We start from the raw sequence: 23764 nt of genomic DNA on the forward strand, positions 1-23764 counted from the left end.
ATGCTGAATGAAATAAGTCAATCAGAGAAAGACAATATCATATGGTTTCACTCATATGTGGAATATAAGAAACAGCACAGAGGATCATAGGGGAGGGGAGGGAAAACTGAATGGGAAATCATCAGAGAGGGAGACAAAGCATGAGAGACTCTTTACTCTGGGAAAAAAAAACTAAGGGTTGTTGGAGGGGAGGTGGGTGTGGGGATGGGGTAATTTCATGATGGGCATTAAGAGGGCATGTGAAGTGATGACCATGGGTGTTATACATATGCAACTGATGAATTATTGAACTCTACATCTGAAACTAATGATGTACTATATATTGGCTAATAGAATTTAAATTTAAAAAAGAAAGAAGAAATGGAAAGATTAATAAAAATTATATGATTTCACCTTTGCTCATCTTCTATTGATGAACTATTAGTGTAATTTTTGATCAATAAGAATATCTGTCTTCTTTTCACTTTTATGAACTCTTAAGGAAAATAGTGAAGCAGAGTGGTGATTACCTACTGTAATAGCAGTTTTCAGTCTACTACAATAACGTATATATATTCTTCAAAGACTGTCACAGGACATATACATCTAAATGGATAAGGAACTGATTATTAAAAGAGAGAATATGAGAAACGATAAAATGCAAAATGAAGAGATATATGACTGAGGCCATTGTGAAAAAAACACACAGAATTTTCAATTTCATTTTCAACCAGTCAGGAAAACTGTTTAGAACAGGTGACATACTTACAGAAGAAAAATAGGTACTTTGATCATCTAGTAAAAAAAAAGCATTTTAAAAGCAATTTTGGTTCACTTGTAGATTTATTCCAATTTTAGATTCTCTTTATATTTTTTAATTTGCTGCTAAAATACAATTAGAATCTAATGTAAATTTTCTCCTCTGCTTTAAGAATCTTGACATTTAGCACTTCATTTTAACAATACCTTTCATACAGTGTCATTTCCTTTTATAGTCGTTATACTTAAAAAAAAATTCTGCTTTCATGGAAAAAGAAAGAGATAAAAACAGTATTAGAATAACTGACAATTCAAAGGCAACAATGGGGCCCCAAGTCACAGATATCTAAATAAACATAAAATAAAAGTTATATATTGCTCCTAAGTAAAATTAAATCATAGCAGTAAAGATACAAATGGCTCAATCTGTATTATCTTTTGTTGATCCAGCAGCTTGTTGGTATAAAAATACTGACAATTATAAATATAGTCCTTTCCCTTCTGCCATTGGAGCCATCATATCTTCCTATGAAAGTCAGAAGTGAGAGATGAATTTGACATCTTGGGTAGGAAATTGAATAGAAGCAAGAAATCAAGTAGAAATTCAAATCTCTGCCCTCTCACAGGAACATATGAAAGTGACTTCCATAAGGCAAAATTTTCTGAGAACATTAAATTAGAATTTTAAAACATGTTTATTCCAAATCAATATGACTCAAGAGATTGAAAAAATTCATGCCTTTTGAGAATAATGCATAGTGTCATTCTGAATAGTCAAGACATACTTATGAAATGTCCTAAAGAACAAAGAATAGAACAGGGAGAAATATTAAATTTACTTTTATTACAAAATCTTCCCAGAATTTAACTTAAAATTAAAATAACTTCATCTTCATTATTTTTATAATCATTGCCGAATGTTTATTGAGGGCCTACCAAGTAGAACAGAGAATTAAGTGTTACCGCCCCAAAAAGAAATGATAGTCTCTACCTACAGGGGTACACTACTGGTTAGAAAAGAAAAAGTAAGTTTCTACTGATATATGTTCCCATTGCTTATATTACTCTCTGACCATTTGGAACCATATAATACTAATAATTCTTTGGGCTTTTATTTAATAACACGTTTTTTTTTTTTTCTTCTTGGAGTAAGGTGACCCAGTGAAAGTTGTGGGAAAATCTACCAAATCTCAGATCACCAAACCCTACTGTATCTTCAGCAGGGACTTCAGATATCAGCAACTCCCTACTGAAATCAGAGTTTAATGGTCACTGTGTTTAGTTTGTCCTGTAGTATTAGAAGTCCCCAGCCTAGCTAGCATCATTAGAGATTTGAGAAAATACTTTAAAGAAAACTTAACTTTTAATTTTTTACAGTGATATCAGTTGCAGAATATGAATCACACTGTGTAGTCACCTAGCAACTATTTATTTGATATGAAATTTTAGCCTAAAACAGACATTTTTCCCACAACTAAATTCTATTTCAAGTCCATCACATCTATTTTCACATGGATGTCCTGATAGAAACCATAATAACTTAAACTAGAACAGGCAAGTGGCAGATCTGCTCCAGTGAAAGCTACAGTGGGACTAAAGCATAGATGCTGAGTGCTACTCACTGACTCTGGACATATTCAGGATGTTATTTCATGAACCATGTTCAGAATGAGAGGAAAACCAATGGGAAACGTTGCTGGATTAAACATCACAATAAGAGGAAAACTTGATGTGTCTTTTTGTCCTTTCCTTTTCTGGGCTTCTCTGTGATACAGCACTCTTCCCATTTTATCGTAATGGTCTCTTTGTGTTTCTTTCTACCCAGACGAACTGTAGACTTTTTAAATGAGTAGAGCCTATCTTACATCAGGAGGTAGGCACAGTGCAAACATCATTGTAAATTTCAAAAAAAAAATGCATAAATGGATTAATAAGGTTCTAAAATGGTGTGGTATCTAGAGAAATAAGGAACAAGTTGTAAATAATGTCATAGGATCTTGAGGTCCATGATTTTATACAACCTGGCAGAATTATAGAACAAGAAGTATAGAGGCTTGGTATTCATTACTAGCCCTGATCTTATAATTTGTTGAAAAAATATTTTGCAAATGCTGAAAGACAGAATGAACAATTCCCCCATGAACCCTGACATTCATAATTCATAAGTTATTTGAAGTTTTGCTCGGTCACAAATTTGAATCTCATGTATTCTGCATGAGCTGGTGAGTCAGTCAGCTGGTAATGGAGCCTAGCCTTGAACATCCCAGGCAATGTTTTGTTACAGCTGTGAGCCCTGAGAGTTTGGCCCTCTCAACTCTGAGGCTGTAAAGTTCGATATGTCCTGAGACCTGAAAAAAGGGAGAAAGCACCAATTCAGTCAACTGTTCACCATCTACTTCTCAGGGCAATTTTGATTTTTTTTCTGCTCATCATCACTTACACAGTAACCCTCACAAGAGATTAAAAATTTCCTTTCAGTGTGAACATCGCATTGCATGAAAACTTTCATATAAGTTAAAAAGGTAAGATGAGGGGCACCTGGGTAGCTCAGTTGATTAAGTGTCCAACTCTTGGTTTCAGCTCAGGTCATGATCTTCCAGTTGTGAGATTCAGCCTCATGTCAGGCTTTGAGCTCAGCACCGAGTCTGCTACAAATTCTCTCTCCCTTTCCCTCCTACTCACTCTCTCTTTCTCTCTCTCTCAAATAAATGAATAAATAAAATCTTTTTTAAAAATGTGAGATGATAAGAAGAGAAACCATATTGGCTTTTAGGTGAGAACCAGGGGCCTGTGAAAACATTGTGATATACATAAATTTGAACTTTCAAGACAATTTTGAGGTTTTTATCATTCATGAATCTCACAAGTTTCCTATGCATGAAAGAATAAAGGGATAAAGGGAAAGATCTGGGAAATGGAAGAAATGCATTTATTGAACATTCACATTAAGGTCTCCTGTGAAGCACTTGTCTTGCAAAAGAAGTGGTAATTCAGTGAAGCTCAGAAAATCTGATTCTTGACACGCCTCAGTGGCTCAATCTGTTAAACGTCTACCTTCAGCTCAGGTCAAGATCCCAGGGTCCTGGGATTGAGTCCCGTGTTGGGCTCCTTGCTGAGCAGGGAGCCTGCTTCTCCCTCTGCCTGCCACTCCCCCTGGTTGTGCTCTCTCTCTCTCTCTGTGACAAATAAATAAATTTTTTAAAAAAGATTTTAAAAAGAAAGAAAATCTGATTCTTTTCGAAAGTTACAATAATATATTAAACAAAGGTTTATTTTTGCTGAGATGAAATCAGTCAAAGAAAATATTGAATAGACTGACATCATGACTTCTAAAAATAGAAAAGTGATAAAAGGTAGAAATTAAATCAATTTACTAGAGAAAGAAGACACAAATTCAGAGATAAAACCAAAGCAATGAAAGTGTAAATGGGAAACAGTGCCATACTCATTAAAATTATCTATTAGAATTGTCTAGTACAAATTATATCAGAAATTATCATTGGAATTGGAGGCACATACAGATCCAATCAAGTAATAGAATTATATGCATTTTCTTCATGAATATGAACATTATCCTTGTACTGATCATCAATAATATTTATAGCTCTCTTTCTGTACACTTGTCATAATTGTGCTTTATTATTTGGATGTTTATCTGTATAATGACAATTTTCCCAATGGACAGAAATCTCCAAGAGGTAAAGACCATGCCTGACTTGCTCACCACTGAATCCCCAGTGCTTAAAACAGTGTGACACAGAGTAGGTACTTAAATAGTTTGTTGAACTTGTAAGTGAACAATGATCTGCATTGGTTCCTCAAGGATTCAACTGTGAACAGTGCTATCTTTGACAATCATTAAACATTTTAAATTTGAAAAGCAGACGGAGTTGTGACTCCTACATCCACAAAAACAAGTTTGCTTTGAGCTGAATATATCCAGGAAACAGGAAGCGAGAGATGAGGACCTGGCAGGGGTATTCCCACTGGGATGCTCAGATGCTAGCTTGCTCTCTGCTACCTGGACATATTTAAATCTAAACCTAAATGAATAATTAAATTTAACTGCACAAAGGACTTCTTTCTCTTTCAGTCTAGGACCTTTATCTTGGTGGTTCTCAGAGTGTGGTCACTCAAACAACAGCATCAACATCATCTGTCTATTTGGTAGAGATGTAAATTTTTTGGCTCCATACCAGATCTACTCCGTCAGAAACTGGGAATGGGGCCCAGCAATCTGTGTTTAGCAAGCCTGCAGGTGATTCTAAGGCAAGGTAAAGTGTGAGAAACTCCAAATACTAAGTGAAGTGAAGATTACTGTAAATAAACTATTTAATGAATTGTCATCCCACATTCTTTGTTGTTAGGAAGTCCCAGTAAGCAATAGTGTAACCACAGTTATGGTGGTTCTCAGTATTTGGACTCCAAGCCTTTCAAGGTCCACATGAGTAACAGTTGCAGTTGTGCTGCTTTGATTTTGGAAGAAGTAAGACAAAACTGTGAATTATTATAGACTGCACTTACACATAACACTACATCTAATAATAGATGCTATTTTAAAATACTTTTTAAGAATAAGGAAATGCATTATAGAAAAAAGAAAATGTGACTTTATCTGTTCTACCTATAACTCCCTGTGAGACTTTTTTCTCCAGGTTCTTCCTTTTTATTAACAATGTACAATATACTGTACATATTTGAAGTACACAGTTTGATTCATTTTCACGTTTGTGCACACCACAAACCATCAACACAATCAAGATTATGAGTATATCAATAATCCTCAGGGGTCCTTGGAATCATTCCCACTCAACTTTCTCTGTCCCTCATCTATCTCCAGACAACCACTGGTGTATTTTCTGTCACTATGGATTAGTTTTTATGTTCTAGAATTTTATACAGCTGGAATCATACAGTATATATGCTTTCTTGTCTTGATTCTACTGTTAGCATAGTGATGTTGAGATTCATCCATTCTGTAGCATTTATCAATAGTTCATTCCTTTTTATTGCTCACAAGTATCCATTTTATGGACATATCACAGTTTGCTAATCCATTCACCTGTTAGACATTTTGGTCATTTCTAGTTTGGGATATTATAAATAAAGCTGTTATGTGAATTTGTGTACAATTCTTTGCAGGGACATAGGCTTTCATTTTCCTTGGGAAATGCTAAGGAGTGGAATGACTGGATTATATTATAGGTGTATGTTAAACACATCGAGAAACTGTTAAATTCTCAAAGTAGTTGATTTATTTTACATTCCCACAAGCAGTTTATGAGATTTCCAGTTTCTCTATTTCATTGTCAACATTTGGTATGCTCAATCTTTTCAATTTTAGCCATTCTAAAATATTTCCTTCTTAATATTTCCTAACTTGCTTAATTTCATTCAGTAATTTCATCAGTATTTTTCATCTCACACATCAAAGTTTTTATATTTAGAAGTTCTAATTGGGTGGTTATATATTTTTCATGTCTCTCCTTAACCCTTTGAGCATATGTAATATAGTTGTAATAGCAGCATCAATGTCCTTGTTTGTGATTTTAACATTTTATCAGTTCTAGACCAGTTTTAACTTGTTTTTTCTCCTTAATATGGCTCATATTTTCTTATTACTTTGCAAGCCTATAATGTTTTTGGTTTTGTTTTTAGCCAGTTGTGAATTTTACTCAATTGAGTTTTGGACAGTTTTGCTTTTATATAAATATTCCTGAGGTTTGTTCTAGGATGCATCTAAGTTACTTGTAAACAGTTTGTTCTTTTGGGGTCTTGATTTTATATTTGTTAGAATCAGAGCATTTTTACTCAAGACGAAAAATTCCCACTATTCAGGCAAGTTTCTTGTTTTCTCTAGCCAGTGACCTTTGAGTCATGAGGTTTTCCAATTCCACTGGTGGTAACAGCATTACTCCAAATCCTGAGTGAGTGCTAGGCACTCTTATTTCTAATACTGTCAGGTGGTTCTTTCCTCAGCCCGAGGCAGTCTCCTTGTATGCATGTGTTAGTACCCAGCTGTATACTCAAGGGGTGTCTTTGCCAGGTTTCTGGGGCTCTCTCTCTCTGTTGCTCTCTTCTTCCTGATACTCTTTACTGCTCTAGCTATCTCAGTCTACACCCACTTACAGTTCCATCTTCTCCATCTACTGGGCTCCTACCGAATCTCTCTTTCTTGGCCTAGAAACTCTTAAGGAAGTAAGGGGCAACATTCATTAGGCTCACCTTTTTATTTCCTATTTTTCAGGTCTCACTCTCCTTCATCATCTGACATCTAGTGTCTTGAAAACTGTTGTTTTAAATACTTTGCCTTTGGGGGGAATTGTTTCAAATAGGAAGGTAAATCCAGTCTTTATTACTCCATTGTAACTGAAAACGGAAGTATCTCCTCATATTTTTAAAGTCACATTTGGAACAAATGATCTTTAAAGATCAACCCAGCTGTAAAAATTAGCAATTCTTTCATAGGTCAGAATATTCATATCTGTGTTGGATCATCAGACCCAGTTATGTACTGCCCAGTAGGCTCCTCTGACTTGGACTCTCTAGACCTCAACTTCCTGACTTTGTTCTTGGCCTGAGCAGCCCTGGCTTTGACTCACACAATTCTGAGGATGATAAAGACCAACTACTTCTATGATCACTATAGATCTAGAAACCCCCAACTGGTAGAGACCACTGTCTCTAAACCACAGGCTGGGTCAAAGCTGCAAAGGCTGTGGCTTCTCGGCTGTGTGGAAGAGCTAGGTCATACAACCCAGGAGTATGGGGATGTCATAGCCCCTGGAGTGGATTTGACCAGTGAGAAACAGTAGAACTGTCAGATGAATTACTCTTCTACCTGAACCCCATGCCCACTCCCAGATGGAGTGATTTCATGAAGCCTGTCCAGAGATATCCCATGCGATTAAATAACTGAATATATTTTCTTGTGAAATCACAGACCGCTGGATTCATTTCCGGTCCTCTTTCCTGATTCATTTTCCTTTTTCCTTCACTCTCACTGCCCTTGCACATACTATTTCACCCCTACCAAAGAGCATTAGTGTGTCCATTTTGGTTCAGACTGTTTTCTAGAGTACTCAGGCTAAGAGAGTGGGGAAATAAGAGAATATAAGAAAGACAATAATTGTTCCATTATGTAATATCTACTTGTTCCACTTTTATACAAAAAATGTAAAATTTTCTCTGGATATCTTAAATGAAAAAACAAAAATACTTTAATTTAACATGTTAAAAATTTAACCCAAATTTACGGAGCTGGGAGAAATATTATCTGAAACTGTTGGTCTTGCTGAAGGAAAAATAACAAAACATGAACCCTCAGTTCTAGAACAGCTGCCAAATCAGGGCAGGCTGAGAATTCCATATGCAGGTGCAATGTCACTGTGAATGCTGGAATTTCAGAGCTCTTATCTAGAACATGATTTGGAAGGTCTGTGGAAGAATGATGATCTAAACACTTGAAGCAACCTGTAGTTTGCCTGCATCTGTAAATACCAGGATGACTTTAAACAGAAGGAGCTAAAAATGTTTTGCCTCGGCGCTCTGTCCTGTGTCACAGCTTTGTGATTTGTTTAAACAGATTTCCTCAGCATAGTGGAGTGATATTAAGCATGTAACTCCTAACCCAAAGTTACAGACTGCATTAATTGAAGAAAAGATCATTTGGTGATTATGAGTTGGAAAGTGAATAAGTAAGTTTTAACAGTTTATGTAGACAGCACATTTTTCATCAGAAACCCATTATAATGTGAGATTTATTCATGAAATACTAGATTAGTACAGTGGGAGTCCTAACCAAAGTATGATTTTTAACCTTCCTTTTATAAATTATTCTTGTTTAATCATAGAAACCAATAAAGTGAAATAAGGGGAGCTAAAATTCTTTCCATTTTTAGTGCAATTTATGTAAAACAATCCTAAAACCTAGTGTTGTAGGTGGAATTCTATTTCCCAATAAGATATGTTGAAGTCCTACCTCAGTACCTATGCCTGTGACCTTATTTGGAAATACGGTGTTTGTAGATTAACCAAGTTAAAATAAACTAATGCTGGATTTGGGTGGACCCTAGATCCAGTGACTGGTGTCCCTATAAGATGAGGGGGATTTAGATACTGAAACATAGAGACAACATGTGATGACAAAGGCACAGACAGGTGCATCTACAAGCCAAGAATCACCAGTAAGCCCTAGCAGCTAGGAAGAGGCAAAGAAAAACTCTCCCCTAGACCGTTCAGAGAGAAGACAGACCTGCTGACACCTGGATTTCAGACTTCAAGTCTCCAGAACCGTGAAAGAATAAATTTCCACTGTCTTAAAGCACCTAGTTTGTGGCAATTTGTTACAGTAGCCCTAGAAAACTAATATACTTAGTTATAAATTTTAGAAGACTTTTTTTTATTTTTATGTGATAGGTTTTATAAAAATTCAGTGACATTAATGAAGATTTGTTTTCTGATATTATTACAAATTACACTAAGTTAAAGAAACTTTAAGGCTTACATTTGAACTTTATGTAGAACATGTTGTTGAAAAAAAAATAGTTCCTTTCCCTTAAGGAATTTCCTATAATTCCTATTCAGTCCAATTTAACAGGTTGCTTGTAATTACCTATATATGAGTAGTGCTCTAGAAGGTACCTTGACTTCAGACTTCTGGCCTTCTAAATTGTAGGAGAATAAATTTTTGTCATTTTTAAGTCACCCAGTTTGTTGTTATGGGAGCCCCAGGAAACAAATACAATGCTGACAACTTCAGGATCTTATGTAGATGGTAAGGGGATTTGAGCTCCACCTTTATGATCTCATTTAACATTAATTACCTCTGGGACACCTGGGTGTGAAGTTGTTTGAGCATCCAACTGACTCCTGGTTTCAGCTCAGGTTGTGATCTCAGGGTGGTCATCTTAGGGCCATGTGATCAGCCCATCAGGCTTTTTGTGGAGTCTGCATAAGACTCTCTCTCCCTCTCCCAATGCCCCTCCCCCCAATAAATAAATAAATCTTAAAGATTAACTACCTTCAGAAAGGCCCTATCTTCAAATGCAGTCATTGGGCGTTGGGATTTCAACATATAAATTTCGGGGGGCTCACAATTCAGTTTATAACATTGTGATCGTTTTTATTTCTTTAAATATTTTTAAAAATTTTTGTCTTCCCATAATATGACCTCTTATTCCTGTAACCTTTTCCTTTTTAGAACCAAATTCCCCTAAAACACTTTGTTCATATGATTCATACAGGGGTAACCACAACCCCAGGATGGCACATGCCATATTCCCAATTATTCAGAGAACTTTATCTTTCTATTCAGAAATGAGCATGGAACTCAAATAAAAACTTCATTGGGCCTCTGCAAAAAGATAGTGGCCACTATAGATCATGTTTCCCTGGGGGTCACCAGAATTAATCTTTACACAATGTGGAGTGAGCCTGCCAGAAAATAAAGACACTCAGAAGAAAGTAAGGCCAGAGAGAGGAGAGACAGAATCCGCTAATATTCAAACACTCAATGCAGTCTGTCAGACTGGACCCATTCATAGACTTTTGAGTTACCTGCGTCAATAAATTTCCTATTTTTTGTTTAAGCCAGATTAAGTTGGCTTTCTGTTACTGATATTAGAGTCCTGACTACAACAATTCTAGAGTTGTAGAAAACTTGTAAGTATATATCATAATCTTCTTTTGCCAGAGCAATACTCTTAGATCATGTTATAGGTTTTTAATGTAGACCCCGGTGATCCTCATCTTCTGGTATAAGATGCAACTTCCTCCCCTTAAGTAGAAGCTAAACTTACTGATTCACTTTTAATGAAAAGAAGGCAGCAGAAGAGATGGGATCTCTCTTCTTGGATTAAATTATGAAAGATTGCATTTTTGGTCTTTGGTGCTTTGTCTTGCTCTCCTTGGATCACTTACCCTGGATGGAGCCAGCAACATGACATGAGGCCCACCTGGTGAGGGACCACATGAGTGAGACTGAAAGCAAATCTTCCCTTCATTCCCCAAACCAATTAGGCCTTCAAATAAGACCACAGCCTCAAGCTGACAGCTTGATGCAGTGTCATGAAGGACTTTCAGCCAGAAGCAGCCAGCTAAGCCATGCTTGGGTTTCTGATGCCCTGACATTATGAGAGTATAAATGTTGTTGTTTTAAGCTGCTATGTTTTAGAGTAACTTGTTATTTGGCAATAGATAACTAATATAAACCACTTAAAAATAATAAATCTTTAAAGCTATTGGAAAACAGTATTATATAGCATAATACACTATCATATATTGTCTACAAACAGAGATAAAGCTATTGACCATCTATGAATTGTTTTCTAGATAAGATACTGATTAATTTCATTAATACTGTGAGTCTCAACCCTTATATTCTCAGGAACAGGAAGGAAGCATCAAAGTACAAAGAGAACAATTTGTGTTTCAAACCCTTGAATTTGAATGTTGAGTCAACCCCAATGAACTGAATGACCCTGGGCAAATTACTTAAAATCTATGTGTTTCTGTTTCCTCTTTTGTATATTGGAGATAAGAACACCTACTTAAAGAGTTTTCTAGGAATAAGAAATAATACATGTCAAACACTAAAACCATGAATGAGCATGCAGGGCTGGAGCTCAATAATACATGGTTATTATTTCTTTCACTAGTAGCATTCATCTTCAAGATATAAGAGCAGATTAGCAGTAGGAATAGATACCTTTGATATTGTCATGATGCTTGGGTATGAACCCAGGTTGTGACCACTTGCTTGTTCTAATTGATTGGTTGGCCCCACATAGTTCAGGTTCTCATACAAAGGTTGCTTGTGGTCCTTCTTTGAAACTCACTGGGAAATTATATTGCGCTAAGTAGAAGATACATGTATTCAATGTGTAGCTAAGTCAGTTTTTCCCCATAATGGGATTTTCTATTGTCAATATTTAACCAATTGTCTCCAGACCTCTTTAATATGCCCCTTTCTGTAAGGGTGTTAAAGCATTTCACAGATTTGTTTACCTGTTTATGCCACAGTTGAGTCTAATATTTTCTATTAGTCTAAATTACACCAATCTTTATCATATCCCCAGAGGCCATTTAGGCAGACTTATATAGCATCAGTTTGCAAATGGGAAAACCAGTACATCTAGAAGTCAAATCCATTTATAGTGTGGAAAAATCAAAGCTTATTATTGATTTGGAATATCCCTGGAGAATTCTGTCTTTTCTATAGTTTAGGAATTTGCAAAATAAAATTATATGCTGTCAACAGAATCATTGCCTGCAATAAACGTGAAGTTGTTTCTCGGTATATTCAAGTCTGGTTAGATCCTTATTAGAGAATAGTATCCAGTCTGACAATCCATAAATAAAGCAGATATCTCAGACAGTATTGAATAATAAAAGAAAAATTAATAGTTGAGTGATAATGTGAAGCATAGTCATAGAATTGCCATGAAGATGATGCCTGAGTACATTAGGTGTGGGATATAATAGATTTTGTTGTTTATAAATCCAGTATTTGATGTTTAGTTTAACAGACCAATAGATAGTAGCATAAAAATTGTAATTATCATTTTTTTCAGATTCCAACAATATGTGCTCATTATAGAAAAGAAAAAAGAAAATGCCAGAGATTGTTTTAAATCATTCATAATTCCAACATCCAGAGATAATTTATTATAATTTGACATACATCTCCATAATCTCTCTCTCTCTCTCTCTCTCTTCATTTAAATCTATAAATTGCATATTTAGGATTATACCAAAGGCATAGTTTTGTGTGAATGCTACTTTTTTTATTTAACAGTAACATAATGTCAAACCTGGCTTAATGTTTAATATATCACGAAAATGTCATGTATTGTATATACAAGTATAGGCTGGACACTACACAAGTCTAAAGGACATCATTTACCTAGACTATGCCACACCTCCTGGAGTGGTATAATGTGATAGCCTATATTAAGCATTCCTAAAAAAACATTTGAAATGGCTACACAATTGCTCATTACATGACTATGCCATTCTTTATTAACTGTTAGCCTACTATTGCATATTTACCTTGTTTCCATTTTTGATGTTATAAATAATGCTATGTGAAATTATCTGTGCAAAAATATTTGTATTCTCTGTTCATTCAAGTATAATATATAAAAATCAAAACATAAGCAATTTAAAGCTTAATTATATATGCTAAAATATATGACAAATTCTTTAGACTAATTACTATGGGCTCTTGTCTCTCATTTAAGCCTGTATTTAAGCCATCACAGTTCTCTTGGTTTTAAGTAAAATAAATTTATTTGAATAAGAAGAAATATCTATATATGTGTGTGTACCTGTTTGAAACATATAAGAAAATATCACAGAGTCCTAGGCACTCAAGACTATAAAGAAATGGAACAAGGAACTCAAACGTCATTAGGAAATTAATTAGTAATAAAATTTCACCTGTCTCTGAATTTGCATATTATTCTCCCCTCTCTCTCTCCCTCTCCCTCTCTCACTCACCCTCTGCCTCCCCTTCTTTCCATCACTCCTTCCCTCCCTCTGTCCTTCTGTTTCTCTCCCTCTCTCCTTTTCTCCCTCTTCCTTCTTTCTCTTCAGGTTTTGGAATTTCCCTGGTCTAAAATATCCACAACACAGATTATTTTATATCTCCACTCAAGTGATGAGTCTAAATCAACATAACATCTTTGATTCATATAACACATTCCTAGGAGTTAAACCTTATTGACCTTTCTTAGGCCACTTGTTTCTTTTCATTTAATTGATAAGAACAAACCTTTAAGAGCCATTTGATCAAATATGACTATTATGGCCCACCACAGGAAGGAATTTCTAAGACAAAGACAAGCCCTATGATATGGACAAACACTGTAAAATATGACCACACAGTGCCATGATCAATAATTTGTTTGATAGAATTGTGGATTCTAAACTGATATAACCCTGAAGATAGTCCAGTGGCTTACATTATCTTTAGTTTAACTCTTAGGGAATCATGGAAGAACCATAGATACCAACACAGTAAGAGGGTAAGTGGAGGCTGGATAAATTGACTCTGGGTCTGGGACCCCTGTTTCGCCTACAGTTGTCCACTTGTATATGTTCATATATTCCCCTTTCCTGTAAGCTTCAGAGGAAGAGAGTTTAAGAAAGAGAGAATGTGGGAGAAGAGAAGGGAGGAAGGGAAGAAAAGGGAGAAGAGTTCTGTGGCCAAAAATCATTTGAAATCACTTATGTATTTTTATCCTCTCTGTTTTATCTAAGCAGGATCTTTTCCTTAAAATAGAAGTGGATCTAGAATATGGGTGTATGGATACCCAGTATCAGATTTGTTTGATTATAGAATGCTACCTCTCATAGCTTCCCAAATTCCCATTAATCTTATATTAAGATCTCTCTATAAAGGGTTCTTTTAGGGAACATCTTTTGGATACTCTCCCTTAAGACTACAATACTTTATGGAACACCCAAGAATAGTTCTGAAGCTACCCAGGAGTTCTGAAGAGGAATAATCTTGCTGTGCAGCCAATGTAGAAAATTATTCTGCTTCTCCAGGAACTACCACAGCCCCTATTCTAGTAACCTCCCATCTGATGGCCCTATGCTCTCTCTTCCTCTCTCCCTGAAGCAACAACCTTGTAACCAATCACCATCAATTCCTTTCACAGCACAAGGATTAAATAGCACTAGTTTATCTCCTCCACCCAGGACAGGGGTGGGACTCTGTCTCATAGTCTGATGTTTGTTTTTTTCTCAGAAAATGATGAACTAACTGCTGGTTGCCTGGATGAATGAAAGGAGAATAGAAAGACAGTGGGATTTTCCATTCTGTGCTGTATTTAATATTCTCTTAAAATATCTAAAATCAAATACAAAATTTCCTTTAAACACATCCTTTCCTTAAAGAAATTGATATTTTCCATTATCATAATGTTGATTATTTCATGTAAACTAATACCTGAGCTTATTATATTAAAGTCTATTTACCCATAGCTTGTGAGCTCTGAGTTACTTAAGAATGTATCTTCCATTAACTGACAATGAAAACCATTATCAAATAAATTATTTCTCACTGATCTGGGAGGGTAATTATTGTTTTACTTCCTCATCTGGGGATAATTAATATGTTTAATATAGGGAGAAAAGGCACTTAAAATGAATCAGCGTTAAATTGGCACTGCAATTTCATTTGTAAAAATAGAGGAAAAGACTTTGATTGGAACTTTATCTCGAAAAATAAAACCAAAATTGTAAAAATGTGATAAAATGTAATCTAATATTAACTAAATTTAATTTACAGTTGCAAACATGGCCCAATTTTTAGAAAAGACAAAGAACATTGCTTTCTTCTTGGTGTAATTTACTATTGCATGATACCGTATGGGCACAAAATGTGGTTTTTATAGTATGATAATGAGGAGGATTATTTTTGCAAATATACAGGTGCTTAATCAATTTTGTAAAGATCTCTCTTAAGTCTTTGATTTTTTAAAATCATTCTCTTTTGAAACCTCTATCCCGTCCTCATTTGTGTTAACTTTTTCTCCTCCTATTGTTTACTGCTTACTTTCCAATGGCTTCAAATGAGATCTAAGTATTTTTCTAATATCCTTTTCGTTATCTCCTTGGAATTCTGTTACCTTTTGCAAAGCTTAAAGTTTCATTTGGCAATAAACTTGCAACATATTGTCTTTCCAAATATCCAAGAATAGAAGCAGGCCAAGCCGCAAAGAGAAGGGAAGCTGCAGAAGAAGACTAAATAGATTCTACTGTTAAAAAAAGAGGGAGGTAGGGGCACCTGGGTGGCTCAGTCAGTTAAGCATCCAACTCTTGGTTCTGGCTCAGGTCATAATCTCAGGGTCCTGGGATCGAGCCCCGCATTGGGCTCTCTGCTTGAGACTCTCTCTCCCTCTGCCCCTCCCACTCATTCTCGCTCTTTCTCTTTCTCAATCTCTGTCAAATAAATAAATCTTAAAAAAATAAAATAAGACGGAGGTTAAAGGATGACTGAAGGAAAACTAAATTTCCATGTGGCTTGTTCATTCATGATTTTTTAAAATTACCTGTGTAATCTTATAGTGTAGCCCCTCAGAAGGCAAATACACAGATAAAAAGGGACCCTGTATATAAGAAAAATGAGGTAAAATTCAATTGGCCTTTCAAGATTCCTTAGAGAATTAAGAAGACAAAACTAGCTTTAATTTCTTAATTTAATCTATCTTTACAAAACTTGATTTGTGTAGATCATGTAGCCAAAACTCCTATGAAATCATTTGTTGAAGTGATACTTCAAGCAGTTGAATGTTGTCTGTATTGTCCTCTAAGTAGTATTAGGGCTACTACTAGGCAAAGCTGCAATGTAAAATGAAAAGATATTGGTGTTTACCCTCCTCCAATCTCTGTTAAGTAATTTTCTTAGGTGCTTTCTTGCTCTCTTCCTTTCCTATCCTTCCAATCCCACTTTTTTGATTGTCTATGGTTGCACAAGAAACCACACCACAACCTAGTGGCTTCAAACAATAATGTATTACTATCTCTCATGATTCTGTGGGTTTATTCGGTCCACCTGGGTGGTTCTCACTTGCAGCCTTATATTTAGTTTTAGGCAGATGTCAGCTGGGGCTGTAGTCATCTGAAGTACGTACCTGCTGGACATCCAGGTTGGGTGTGGCAGGGGCAGTACTGGGAGATTGGTCATAAGGGTAATTGATCTAATAAAATATATTGAAGATAGTAAGAGTTTCTCAGTGTCTAGTTTCTCAATGTCTAGTTTCTCAATGTCAGACTAAGGAGTTACAAATAGGGAAAGGGCAAAAACTAGAATGAATTCTATGGTGTTGTATTTGAAGTGGAGATATTAATATGAACTCTTCATATTCTAGATAGGTAAACTACATATGGATGTAAGTATGAATCTAAATGTAAATATATATCTCTATCTACCTACTTAAATAAATATAGAGAAATATACAGAAATATATAGAAATATCTCTCTCCACTGAGAAGCTTGGAATCAGTGATTTAATAGTAGTAAGAACACCTAACACTCAGATCTTGGTTTTTAAATACCACTATCCATTTATGAGAAGCCGAACTCCATAGACAAATAATTTATGATTGGGCAGGCATATTAGAAGATGAGCCTGGACAATCTTGTTGTATTAGAAAGACATTCTCAAAAAAGGATGGAGAAATGTCAAAAGGACAAAAAAGGTAACTTCAAAGGGGACCCAATGACCAAATCTGGGACAATTTTAACATTAAAGTAAATAATGGGGATATTCGACTGCAACTTATTAAATAAAACAGGAATCTAGCAGTCCATACTTATATAAATAAATGAATAAATTGAAATTACAATGAGAAATGAGATATTTAACCTTAAAGTATTTCCCTCACAAAATAATTATTAATTATAAAGAGGAAAAAGGTGACTTTATGCTAAGAAGCCTATCAGATACCACCTAAAACAAGTGATCAAAGTTAACATCACCAGTAATGGAACAAATCAAACCCAAGTGTCACCTAATAGGATGAAAGAAAAATAATGCAGAGTCACTTTTGTGATATACCTACTCAAGTTGAAAAACCTAAATTTAATCATGGAGAAACACGAGAAAATCCAGCTGAGGGACTTCTACCAAATACTGGCTATAATCTTCAAAAATGTCATGGTTATGAAAGTCTCAGAAAGTCCAGACTGAAGGTATTTAAAGGAATATGACAACCAAATATCATGCATGATTCTGGACTGGATCCTTTTCTTAAAAGGACCTTATTGAGACTATTTGAAAAACTTGAATAGAATCTCAGGATTATATGGTAGTAATGGGTCAGTGTCAATTTCCTGGGTGGTCGTATTGGGTTCCGTAAGAGTAGGTCTTTGTTTTATCCTAAAGTGTTCCAGGGTGATGGAGCATCACATTAGTTTCTCACACTCAAACGGCCCAGGAAAATGTTATTTGGATTATTCTTGAAATTTGTATAAGTTTGAGATTGTTCTGAAATAAAAACATTCTAAAAAATTAAGTGACAGCTGCAGAATCATTCAATAACACCCAATGATAATAAGATAAGAGTGAGAATTATGAATAGTAATTAGAGCTATGCAGCATCAAGAAGCTATCTCAGCACAAACCATGGAAGTGTCATGAAAAGAATATCAGGGACCCAAAGCTGAAAACCTTACTCTGATATCATTCTGTTATCAATACTGGTAAAGGTGGTCCCCAAGCGAGCCCTTAATCCACAGTGTGAAGGAATTGGAAATTAATATTGGATCCCACCATATAGATTTTGGAGTTTATTGTAAATTCTGTGGTCTCCTAAAACATGTGGTGCAGTGATTCTAAGCCATATTATTGCCTAAAAAGTCCTGATCCCTCCACGAAACCTCCAGGTGAACATATTACCAGATTACATGGAAACATATATTTCGATATAAATTCCTGGACCAGAGGGTCATACATAAGCCCCAAGTGGGCAAAATTAGGAAAGTGGTTTCCCCATACAGAATTCTGTCTTACACATTAATTCTAAGTTTGCTATCTATGATATTATACTGAAAAATACTTGGCTAAATTGAATGGCCTGTACATATTTATGTAATAAAATTCCCAAATTAAGTCTACGAAACTTAATTATAAATGAAGATCTAATATAAACATTCTTTGGATTTTAGTACAGGATTAATGCTTTGATGTATACTTAAGGATAAGAGGAAAGTAATTAATAATAAATCACTCCACCCTCAAGAGTCATAAAACTATTTGCATTTTAAAATCTCCATTCTTCTAAACTACATCTTAATGTTACTTTGGAAAGTGATGAAATTTACACAGAATCAAAAGATTAAGTTTCCTTGACTCATTTTGCTTTTCTGGAGAATGGAAGTTTTAATTGAAGGACAGAATAATTAAGGGATTAATTTCTATTTGTTTCGTCCTTTGAAGATCAAGTATTGCCCAAATACAATATTATTAAGACTTATTTATCACTCTCAAAAGCTAAACCCATCACAAACATAAACTCCCCTTAATCAACCTTTCATTTACAAGTGGGATCAGTTTAATTCTATTAACAAAAATAGAAATAAAATGTAAGAGTCCAATAATCCCTCCAAAGTTGCAGCAGTTAAAATCAAAGATTATGACAAATACATACAATGCTTAATACTTAGTAAATTGTTTTAACTAGAGATATTACAGCGTGACAGAATATACCAAAAACTATAAGACTTGCTGCATCCTTATTTTACAATACTGTGCTATTTTTCTTAACTATTCCGTAAATATAGATTGATATTTACTCTGAACTCAACTTCTTGAATCATCCAAAGCTTATATCAATTAATGAAACTTTTCTTCCCAATTGAATTTTTGCTTTCATTTAATTTTTCTAAATTTATTTGGAGAACATTGGGGGAATTATATGTATATATGTTAGAACTTCCAAAAATAATCTCTACGTTTTGCCTTTAGATAGCATTTTTCTTGATTAACCATGACAGTGAATAAAATTCCAAATTGAATCATGGACCATGATGTGTTCTTATAATAGTACTAAACTAATTTATCAAAGAAGCAGGCCAACATTATTTAAAGCGCCATGTGATACCTCTTATTTTATTTTAGATGTTCATAGGACTGTGTAAACTAAATGACAATTTATTTTATCTAAGACCAAAGTAAATTCTTGGCTCCTTTCAGTGGAATTTCATATGATATCTGAATATATCTGCTGTCTAACAAACCAGTCATACAAATGTTTATTGAACGTCTTTCATAATCTCAACTCACTGATAGATGTTGAGCAGGATAGAAGAGAATTTTAAGCACACCATTGCATTCCAAAAAGGATTCAAAATGCCTTTTCACAGATTAAAAAAAAAGAAACAAGTTATTATAAATTAAAAATAAATTTTAAAAACTATTAAAAAGGATAGGGACAAAGGGACATAAGGTGTTATATAATCAAGTGCAAAAATGTAAACTTCCTCCTCAACATCATTCCACACATTCATTCTCTTATTCACTCACTCCAGTCACACCAGCCTCATTTCAGATTTGTCAACTTGCCAGCTCTTGGAACTTCGCTCTTCTCTCTGCTATGTTCCTCTCGCTTGGAATGCTGACCCTCTCAACTACAACAGTACTCTACATTTACTCTATTTATTCTCCCCCTCTACTGTCTTCAAAGCACTTATCACTTAGGGAAATTATTATTGATTTGATAGTTTGTGTGTTTATTGTCTCTTAAACCCATTAGGATGTTAACTCCATAATGACAGGGACTCCCTTTTATACAATTCTATCCCCAGTACTTAGCAAAATGTCTAGCACATCTTAGGTGCTTTGTAAATATTTGTTGAATGAATGCACTAGGTATAAAAAACTTATCATGTCACTCCCTTATTCAACAGCTCTTTATGTAAATATCAACAAATTCAAATCTCTTTAAAACTGCCACCAATAATGCTTCCATAGTCATAAGTTCCATTCCACCTTCTGTATTTACCTGTTGGCCTGCCTGTCTTAGCCATAATTTGTCATGTTTAATTAAGCACTCTTTTTTCAGGAATTTCCCATGTATACCCTGTATTTTCTTACAATATGACCTTTGCTCCTTGTTTCCTCTTTCCAGCTCTGCCCACTAAGATCACATTCATTCTTCCAGGCAGGATGACAATGTGACTTTCATGAGCCTAAGTTACTTTGTCTTCAGGCACTCCTTCCTCCATCAAATAATAAAAACTATTGTATTGGCATAAAAACAGTATAATCCTGTTGAGTTCATTCTTCTATATCCAGTACTGTGTATTAAATTTTTATGATATTAAAATAAGTTAAAATTAAAGCATTTTACCTGTGGGCCCCTAAAAGTATCATGGGTCCTAGACACTATGTTTATTGTGCCTTTGGGTTCATTGATTCTTCTTTCAAGCACAGCTTAAATATCAACTTATCCTGGAAACTTTTTTTGAGCACACGCCCCACAACACACACATGTGCAAGCGCACACACACATACACACACACACACACACCATGTGCTTACTTTTTCTCTCCTCTATTTTCATAGCACATTCTGTGGGTTTCATTAAACGTATTAATAGACTGAAGTCAAGACTCTAATTAATTCATCTTTATGCCCCTCAAAGTTATTGTCGTAGACCTTGACACTTTCTTTTTTTTTTAAGATTTTATTTATTTATTCGACAGAGAGAGAGACAACCAGTGAGAGAGGGAACACAAGCAGGGGGAGTGGGAGAGGAAGAAGCAGGCTCATAGAGGAAGAGCCTGACGTGGGGCTCGATCCTAGAACTCGGGGATCACGCCCTGAGCCGAAGGCAGACGCTTAACCGCTGTGCCACCCAGGCGCCCCTAGATCTTGACACTTTCTAAGCAACAATGAGTGTATTTTGATTTGAGATATAATTCAGGTACTAGTAATATGTTAACAGGTACTAATAATAGTTAAGGAAGTTTTCAATAAAGAAGTCTTTATTTAGATGACCCTAGAGGCATTGATAAATATCAGATCCTAAGTCATAAACTACTGACTATGTATGATAGAAAGATTTTATGGATCACATCTGCCAGAATAATAGGTGATGAAGTTGGGTATATAAATTGGGGCAAGATTAGGTAGAACCTTGAATTTCAGGCAGAGAATTAGGGTCTTGATGCAGTAAGCCATGGGAGACCCTGCAGGTTTCTAAATAGGAAAGCAACACGATGAGAATGGTATTTTTAGAAGATTTATCTCCAAGTTGGACATTGAAGGGATCAAAGAGGGGAAAGTCTGGAGGCAAAGGAACCAGAGAGATTATAGAAATGGGCCAATATGGCTGGACTATATGCCAAGTTTAGTCTCTATATGCTAGTTTAGTCTCTTCTTGCTTGGTTTTACCCTTAATTTCATTTCCATAGTAAATAGAGGCATTTTATTCAGGGTATTCATTTTCTAAACTATTTCTAAGTTTAAAAAAAATCATGATCCTAAATATGACTTCATGTATCCTTCATCAGAAATATTAAATATTTCTTCTTTAGATGAAGCAAATAAATGTATTTTTAAATTTCAAATCCAGTCAGTCAATAAACATGCAATTTTTGAACAATGCAGGTAACTTCTTTTGGCTTAGGCCATAGCAGATTCAAATTGAAAAATATAATAAAAGTAATGATTATGTATGTGCCAATTTTCAATAAAAGAATTCTGTTACATTATTTTATTTAATTATATCAATGACTTCTTAGTATTACATTAACTCCATTTTATAGAAAAGGAAACTGATAAGTTATGGCACTTCTTGGGAATCTAGGGCATCTGACACAGAGCTTGTCTGCCTTCCATTGATCTCCTCAAGGAGGGCAAAGCATATATGTGATGCAGTTATATCAGAAAGTAAGGGAGCTGATGGCACAAAGTCCAAATGCCTTGCCAAGATATAAGACCTCAAGGAAAAATTGACATTGTAGATGAGCTTTGAAATGGTAGTTTGTTCAGAGAACATTTTAATATAGAAAACAGCATGAATGCAAATGTGGAGGAAAGAATCATCTTGTCATATGGCTGGAAAAGTGTGTAAATGGCAATATCAGAGAAAAGCTGTGTGTTGAGCAGTGCAGAGAATTGAACTGGATCGGTAAGATATGGTAAGATAAAAAAATGGGACATTGAGAAGGCCTCCAAGATGTATAATAAGAAAACCTAGTGTCTGGTCAAGCCATCCCCCAGGAGTAGGAATATGAAAGGAAGAATGCAAGGGAAGGAGGACTGATGAGGGAAAGAACAATGAATTTAGTGTTGAATATGCAGTATTCACATTCAGTTATTCTTCAGATGGAGTTGTGCAGTAGACACCTGGTGACAGCAAAACACAGCAAAACGGAGAGACAAGATGCCCCAGAGTAATCCATTACCAAAGAGGATGCAGGTATTTATCAGGAAAGGCTAGAAAAATTAGTCACATCTTCAGAAAAGGGACATTTAGAGAAAGAAATGAGTTTTACTGAAGGCATATATATTCAAGTATAGAAGGCCAAGGAAAAGGAGCTGGCTAAAACAGAAATATATTTCAATGTGTAAAGGTATGATGTTCTGGTTCTTCATCCATCTTCCATAGAAGAAACAAAAGGACAAGATTTTATTTTATTAATTTATTTTTATTATTATGTTCAGTTAGCCAGCATATAGTAAATCATTAGTTTTTGATGTAATGTTCAACAATTCATTGGTTACATGTAACACCCAGTGCTCATCACCACACATGCCCTCCCAAATACCCATCACCTGGACAAGATTTTAAATGTTACTCTCAGTAGTATTTACAATAGTAATGACTACCCATGACATCGGAAGCTCTTTGTATGAATGGGGCCAATGGTGATTGGTCAAGCCTACTATATGCCAGGGGTAGAAACAGGTGTTTGCCATGTACTATTGAATTTTATCCTCTCAAAAACTTATGAGGTGGTTTTAATTATCGTCAAGTTGGAGAGGCAGAAATAGAGTCCATGCTACTCATCCACTGGATGGGAGAGCCAGTGTTCAACCTCAGATTTGCCTGATTCTAGAACATGCAGTCTTACCTACTGTACTGTAAACTTCACTAAAATCAATGGGCTCTAGAGAAGTCTTACTGCTGGAGTACAAAATGGTAATTGAATGTGTTCCAAATTATAATTCACATTTCACTACAATGCAACTTTAATCACCATTGCTCAGTAACAAGGAATTAAAGATATTTAGCATATATTACAGTAATTAAATAAACCCACCCTAAATCCATTTCTCTTTTTCTTTCTAAACCTTTTTAAGTGTCTACAGTGTGCAAGACTGTATGTCTTATCTTCAGTTCTTTTCATTAGCAAGTGGAAGTGAGATATAAGTTGCAAACAAATAAATAAGAAAGAAGAGAGTTTCTTTTTCTCTGGTTTTCCTCAGATTCTGGGCAAATCTCATTTAAATATTTTGCAGTACAGCCATTCCTTTTCTAGCTTTCAGATGGTGAGCTTTTTAGT

General features: G+C 35.2%; 1 long non-coding RNA gene across 1 annotated transcript in view; it reads right to left on the reverse strand.

Moving 5' to 3' along the window:
- Positions 1-814: 814 nt before the first annotated feature.
- LOC123802699 (uncharacterized) overlaps positions 815-23764 on the reverse strand; it is an 89904-nt gene continuing 66954 nt past the window's right edge. The window contains exon 3 of the long non-coding RNA XR_006782615.2: positions 815-3086. This is a non-coding gene — a long non-coding RNA (uncharacterized LOC123802699). The remainder of the gene's footprint in view (positions 3087-23764) is intronic.

This window comes from Ursus americanus, chromosome 20 (assembly GCF_024610735.1).
Source record: "Ursus americanus isolate L20-20 chromosome 20, mUrsAme1.1.p, whole genome shotgun sequence".
Lineage (NCBI taxonomy): Eukaryota > Metazoa > Chordata > Mammalia > Carnivora > Ursidae > Ursus > Ursus americanus.